The following is a 7,186-nucleotide window of genomic DNA, read 5'->3' as shown; positions in this document are numbered from 1 at the left end:
TTCAAACAGAAGTTGAGAAGGCTAAATCCAAAACTGCTGCCATCAATTGAAAAGGAGATAAACAGGGTGTATAAATCAGGAATCATCGTTCCCATCAGGTTTTCGCACTGGATCTCTAATTTGGTGCCCGTACGGAAGAAGACAAGTGAGATTCACTTGTGCATTGATTTTAGGAATCTCAATAAAGTTTCATTGAAAGATAACTATCCACTGCCCAAAATGGATCACATACTTCAGCGAGTAGTTGGAGCATCTCGTATGTCACTACTTGATGGTTATTCTGGATATAGCCAAATTTCTGTCCATGAATATGACTAAGACAAGACAGCGTTCACCCCTCCGTGGGGAACTTTTCATTACGCTAAAATGCCTTTTGGTTTGAATGTTGGGTCCCCATAATACTAGTGATTACCCCATTAATATTGTAGTTATACCCCTTATTAATATTGTTGTGCTCCTATTGCCCCCATATTGTTATTATTGTGCCCCATAGAATCCCTCTATTGTTATTTTTGTGGCTTTATATTATTATTGTTAGGTCAGCTAGCTTATATTGTGACTCCTTAGACTCCTATATATAGAAAGGAGGTTTTGTCATTTGAATCATGCAAGAATTGTTCATTTATGTAATTTAAAGGAGGTTTCCGCCTCGAAGAGGCTGAATTCTAAGGCGTTGATCTATCTTTTCTATCTTTTATTGAGCTGGTTTCATAACATTTGGTATCAGAGCTTTGGATTCTAGGGTTTCGCTGCTCCAAACAGGTCATCGTTGCATTTTCACTATAACTTTTTTTTTGCGACGTTTCAGAAGTTGCAAACAAAACCCATTTGAGAAGAAATCACGGTGAACCTCTGGTCTGAAGTTTAGAGCTTTTCGAACTATATTTGCGGAGATATGATCTGATGAAGTTGGTCTTTTTGCAGACTCCTGAATTACATTCCAAACAAGTGACCTAGGGAAAATCGTCATAACTTTCTTTCTGAGCATTGGATTGAAATTTCGCAAGAAGGTACAGAAAGAAGACAGACTGTAGTTTTCTTGTATATATTTTTCAGAGTCAAAGGTCGCAATAGTGACACGTGGAACTTCATACAAGTTCGCTCTACTGAACTAGTCTACAATTGGGTCACTGCGGGAGATTGTACATAACTCTTTGTTGGAGAATCCAATTTGGATCAGACTAGTGGCATTGGAAAGAGGACACAGAAGGCTACTACAGATCACAATTTCAAAACTGGATGATTCTAAATTACAGAGATACATTAGATTCAATATTAGGCTTCTACAAAGTGAAAAAAGTGTGTAGTTTTTTTTTTTAATTTTTGCATAAGCTTGGTTTGAAGGAATTCAAAGGGCATAGTAAAGCATTATTATCGGTAATTGATGCCCCGAGGAAAGAAATGCAAACACCTAGTAAGCAACCTGAAAGCTCTAGCATGACTTATGAAGAAGAGGAAGAAATGCAACATGATATATCAAAATTACGAGACCAAGTGCAACAAGTGTCACTTGCACAAAAAGGAACAGAACCTAAGATGGATGGTTTAAAGAAAGATGTAGAAGCTAAGATGGATGGTTTAAAGAAAGGCGTAGAAGCTAAGATGGATGATTTGAAGATAGATTTGAAGACAGACATGGAAGAATTAAAGAAGTTGCTACAAGAAAGGGTCACTAATGGTGAAAGGGTAGTAAAGGAAACTCATGATGAGAACAAAAGAAATGTTAATCATGATTCCATAGACTCTAATGTTGGATCGAAGACCCACCATATTCCAAAAATTGATATGAGGAAGTTTGATGGCAAGGATCCCGCAACATGGATATTACAGATGGAGCAATTCTTCGATCTCAATAATGTGCAAAACACAAAAAGGTACGTATGGCAACTTTATATTTGGAACCAAATCAGTTTGTATGGTATCAATGGCTTTGCTCTCGTAAAAAATTTATCACTTGGGCAATTTTTACGGAAGAATTGATAGCACATTATGAGGATACAAAAAGCAACACTTTTTTTAGCCAATTGATAAGTCTCAAACAAAAGGGTTCAATAATGGAGCACATTGAGGAGTTCCAAAAATTGAACATAAGGGTAAAAGATATTCCAGAGGAGCATAGGATTGATGTGTTCATAGGGTCTTTAAAGGATAATATCCAACATGATGTTCGCCTTTGGGAACCTGATTCATTAGAGAAGGCATTCAGGTTAGCAAGAAAAATGGAAAGCAAAATTATGGCAACCAGGAAGCATACCACTCACAACTATAAAGACGGAAGTGTTGTTGCCCCTAGTCTTCCACAACCTATAAGGTTGACACCACAACAATTGGAAGAAAAAAGAGCAAAAGGGCTTTGTTACAGTTGTGATAGCAAATACACTAAAGGTCATAAGTGTGCTGAGAAGAAATTATTCTACATAGATTGTGAAGAGGAAGAAGAAAAGGAGCAAGAAAGGTCAAAAGAAGAGGATATACTCCAGGAACAAAGCCTAGATGAAGAACAAATAAATCCGACCATATCTTGTAATGCATTGGCGGGAATTACCACTCCTCAAACCATCAAGATAGAAGGACAAATCAAGAAGAAAAAGGTAATAGTGTTGATTGATTCAGGAAGCACCCACAATTTTATTCATTGTAAGGTAGCAAAAGAATTGAATTGCTTCCTATATCCAGCACCAGAGTGTCAAGTGATGATTGCAAATGGAGGAACAATAAATTGCTCTGGAAAGTGCCATAATATCAAGCTATCCATGGGAGAATATGTATTGACTAGCCCAATGCTTTCCATTCCAATGGGAGGTGCTGATGTTGTACTAGGAGTCCAATGGCTACAATCCTTGGGTACAATAGCTTTTAATTTTCAAGAACTTTTCATCAAATTTTCTACGGAAGGAAAGGAAGTTGAATTAAGGGGTATTGCAGGGAAACCAGGAAAGATAATCAGCTCTAATGGTATGACAAAGCTTCTAAAAAAGGAGCAAAGAGGTGTAATTGCACAATTATGTTCGCTAGATGTTTCCACATCGGAATCATCTATTTCTCCAGATCTCCAAAAAGTCCTGGACAATCATTCCAAGGTATTTGAGACTCCCAAAGGTCTCCCACCTATGCGTGATCATGATCATGCTATTCATCTGATTCCAGGAAGTGTTCCTCCAAACATCAGGCCGTACAGATATCCCTATGTCCAAAAGAGTGAAATTGAACGTATGGTTGCAGAAATGCTAGAGGCTGGTATAATTCAACCGAGTCAAAGTTCTTTCTCTGCTCCAGTAGTATTGGTGCACAAGAAGGATGGATCATGGCGCATGTGTCGGATTATAGGGAGCTCAACAAGCTCACTATTAAAGATAAGTTCCCCATTCCTGTCATTGATGAATTACTGGATGAATTGCATGGATCAATTTACTTCACCAAGTTGGATCTTCGTTCAGGATATCATCAAATCAGAATGAAGATTGAAGACATTCCAAAAACAGCATTTAGAACTCATGAGGGTCATTATGAATTTTTGGTCATGCCTTTTGGCCTTACCAATGCACCTTCAACATTTCAAGGTTTGATGAATTCAATTTTCAAACCATTCCTTAGAAAATTTGTGTTAGTATTTTTTGATGATATACTAATCTACAGCAAGTCTTGGAAGGATCATGTTGAACATGTTGACAGGGTGCTACAACTATTGGAGGAGAAACAATTATATGCAAAAAGATCCAAATGTTTCTTTGGAGTCCAGGAGGTGGAATATCTGGGTCATATTGTATCTCATGAAGGAGTTAAGGTAGACCCTAGCAAAATTAAAGCCATTAAGGAATGGAAAATCCCCACATCCATAAAGCATCTGCGAGGATTTCTTGGGTTGACAGGGTATTATCGCAAGTTTGTTAAGAATTATGGGAGAATAGCAGCACCTCTAACAACATTATTGAAGAAAGATGCATTTTCATGGACTCCGGAAGCAACAAAGGCCTTTGAACATCTTAAAGAGGCAATGTGCCAAGCACCGGTCTTAGCTACACCGGACTTCACAAAAACCTTTATTGTGGAATGTGATGCTTCAGGAAATGGAATTGGTGCTGTTCTAATGCAAGATGAAAGACCCATTGCTTTTGAAAGTCGTCCAATCAAGGGAAAGTTTTTAAGCAAAGCTATTTATGAGAAGGAAATGTTGGCAATACTCCATGCACTTAAGAAATGGCGACCCTACCTAATGGGAAGACACTTCAAGGTAAAAACAGATCATGATAGCCTTAAATACTTTTTAGAACAAAGATTATCCTCTGAAGAGCAACAAAAGTGGGTCACAAAGATGTTGGGTTATGACTTTGAAATCATCTACAAAAAAGGGAAGCAAAATGTGGTGGCAGATGCACTCTCAAGAAAGGATGAGGATGTGGAAGCATTGTTGTGCGCCATTTCTATTATCCAACCAGATTGGATAAATGAAGCAAGGGAGGAATGGAAGAATGACGAAGAAGTGTGGGCACTTATTCGAAAGTTACAACAAGATTCCAGTACGTCTGATACATTTAGCTGGCAAAATGATTCGTTATGGTACAAAGATCGCTTATACCTCTGTAAGAATTCCCAGCTAAAACAAAAGATTCTTATGGAATTGCACACTTCTCCCTTAGGAGGGCACTCAGGATTTTTAAAAACTTACCACAGGGTTAAGAAGGAATTTTTTTGGGATGGCCTTAAATCAGATATTCAAAAGTTTGTGGCGGAATGTTTGGTTTGCCAAAAAAATAAAGTTGAAACAATTAAGACACCGGGTCTATTACAACCTTTATCCATTCCAAGCCAACGTTGGGAGGAGGTTTCAATGGATTTTATCACAGGTTTACCCAAGTCTGAGGGAAAGAGTGTCATCATGGTGGTAGTTGACAGACTTACCAAGTATGCACACTTTTGTGCATTATCACATCCATTTAAAGCCAGTACAGTTTCTACTGCATTTATGGAAACAATTCAAAAGCTACATGGAAACCCAAAGATTATTGTAAGTGACAGAGATCCCATTTTCACTGGAAATTTTTGGACAGAATTATTTTCTTGTCTTGGTACTCAGTTAGCTCATAGCTCATCTTATCATCCTCAATCTGATGGGCAAACTGAGATAGTAAACAAATGTTTGGAAGGATATCTTCGTTGCTTTGTATCTGATAAACAGACACAATGGGTCAAATGGTTGCCTCTGGCTGAATGGTGGTATAACACTTCCTTCCATACAACAACAAAAATGACCCCATTTATGGCACTTTATGGGTATCAACCACCATCCATCACATCATATTTAAGAGAAAATTCTAAGGTTCAGGCAGTGGAACATCACATCGAACATCAACAACAAGTCCTCCAACTCTTAAAGGATAACCTCGTGTTGGCACAGAATAGAATGAAACAACAGGCAGATCAACATCGCAGTGAAAGAAGTTTTGATGTAGGTGATTGGGTATTCCTACGGCTACAACCATATAAGCAAATGTCCCTCAAGCAAGCTAAGAAGGATAATAAATTATCACCAAAGTATTATGGTCCGTACAAGGTGTTGCAAAAGATTGGTACTATGGCATACAAATTGGAGCTTCCTGCAGCTTCTCGATTGCACCCAGTTTTCCATGTTTCATGTTTAAAGAAGGTTATAGGCGACAAGCTCCCAGTTCAAACAATATTGCCAGAACTTGACGAGGAAGGAAAAATTATATTGGAACCGGAAGCAGTCACAGAAACAAGAACTCGACAGCTACGAAATCGATCAATTTCAGAGTATCTTATCAAGTGGAAGAACTTATCCGCTGAAGATTCCACATGGGAGGATGAGAATTTTATGCAGAAGTATCCAGAACTACTCAAGCGTTGAGGACAACACTTTTTTGAAGGAGAGGGGCATGTTGGGTCCCTATAATACTAGTGATTACCCCATTACTATTGTAGTTATACCCCTTATTAATATTGTTGTGCCCCTATAGACCCCATATTGTTATTATTGTGCCCCATAGAATCCCTCTATTGTTATTTTTGTGGCTTTATATTATTATTGTTAGGTCGGCTAGATTATATTGTGACTCCTTAGACTCCTATATATAAAAAGGAGGTTTTTTCATTTGAATCATCCAAGAATTGTTCATTTATGTAATGTAAAGGAGGTTGCCCCCTTGAAGAGGCTGAATTCTAAGGCGTTGATCTATCTTTTCTATCTTTTCTTGAGCTAGTTTCATAACATTGAAGAACGCGGGTGCCACATTTCAGCGGGCAATGGACTTGGCTTTCGTAAATGAGAAGGATGTCTTTTTGGTTGTATACCTTGATGATCTAACGGTGTTTTCCAAATCTGATGAAGAGCACATGTATCATCTGAAAATTGTCTTTCAAAAGTGCAGAAAATATGGTCTATCGCTGAATCCGAAAAAGAGCTTGTTTGCCATGGGGGAGCGCAAACTACTTGGGCACATTGTCTCAAAAGATGGCATTCGTATTGATCCAGCACATGTACAAGTGATTCAGAAAATCGATCTGCCCCAGAATAAGAAGTAGATTCAATCTTTCAATGGTAAAATGAATTTTTTACGCCACTTTGTACCTAATCTTGCTGAACACCTAAGAGAGATCACGAACATGCTTAAAAAGGATAGCCAAGTGAAGTGGACGGAAGAGGCTGTAAAATATTTCAATTTAGTCAAATTGGCTCTTTCTTCAACTCCAATTCTAATCAGCCCGGAATACACTCAGGGATTTTATATTGTTTTCATTCGCTTCGGAGCATACTATGGAAGCAGTGTTGATGCAGAAAAGAGATGATCACGAAAGACCAATTTCTTTCTTCAGCCGAACTATAAGAGATGCAACCTTAAAGTACAACATCATTGAGAAGCAAGCCCTCACACTTGTGAAAGAATTGAAAGATTTTTGGGTATACATTCTGTATTCTCATATTTTGGCTTATGTTCCTAACATTGTTGTCAAATATGTTTTAGTGCAGATAGATCCGAAAGGAAGACGAGGCAAATGGATTGCAGCTTTGTTGGAGTATGATGTGGAAGTAAAGCCCACAAAGCTTGTTAAAGGACAGGGATTGGCAAAGTTAATGGCCGAATCAAACTTGCACGCTTTAGACATAAATCTGATCGCTGTTATGTCCGATCAGAATGAGGAAGGTTCGTCAATTCAGGTATCTGAAATG

Source organism: Pinus tabuliformis, chromosome 7, assembly GCF_031772625.1.
Source record: "Pinus tabuliformis cultivar Carrire ecotype Pingquan chromosome 7, CPIR1, whole genome shotgun sequence".
NCBI lineage: Eukaryota > Viridiplantae > Streptophyta > Pinopsida > Pinales > Pinaceae > Pinus > Pinus tabuliformis.
The sequence above is the reverse complement of the archived record's forward strand: the minus strand, read 5'-3'. Positions refer to the sequence as shown.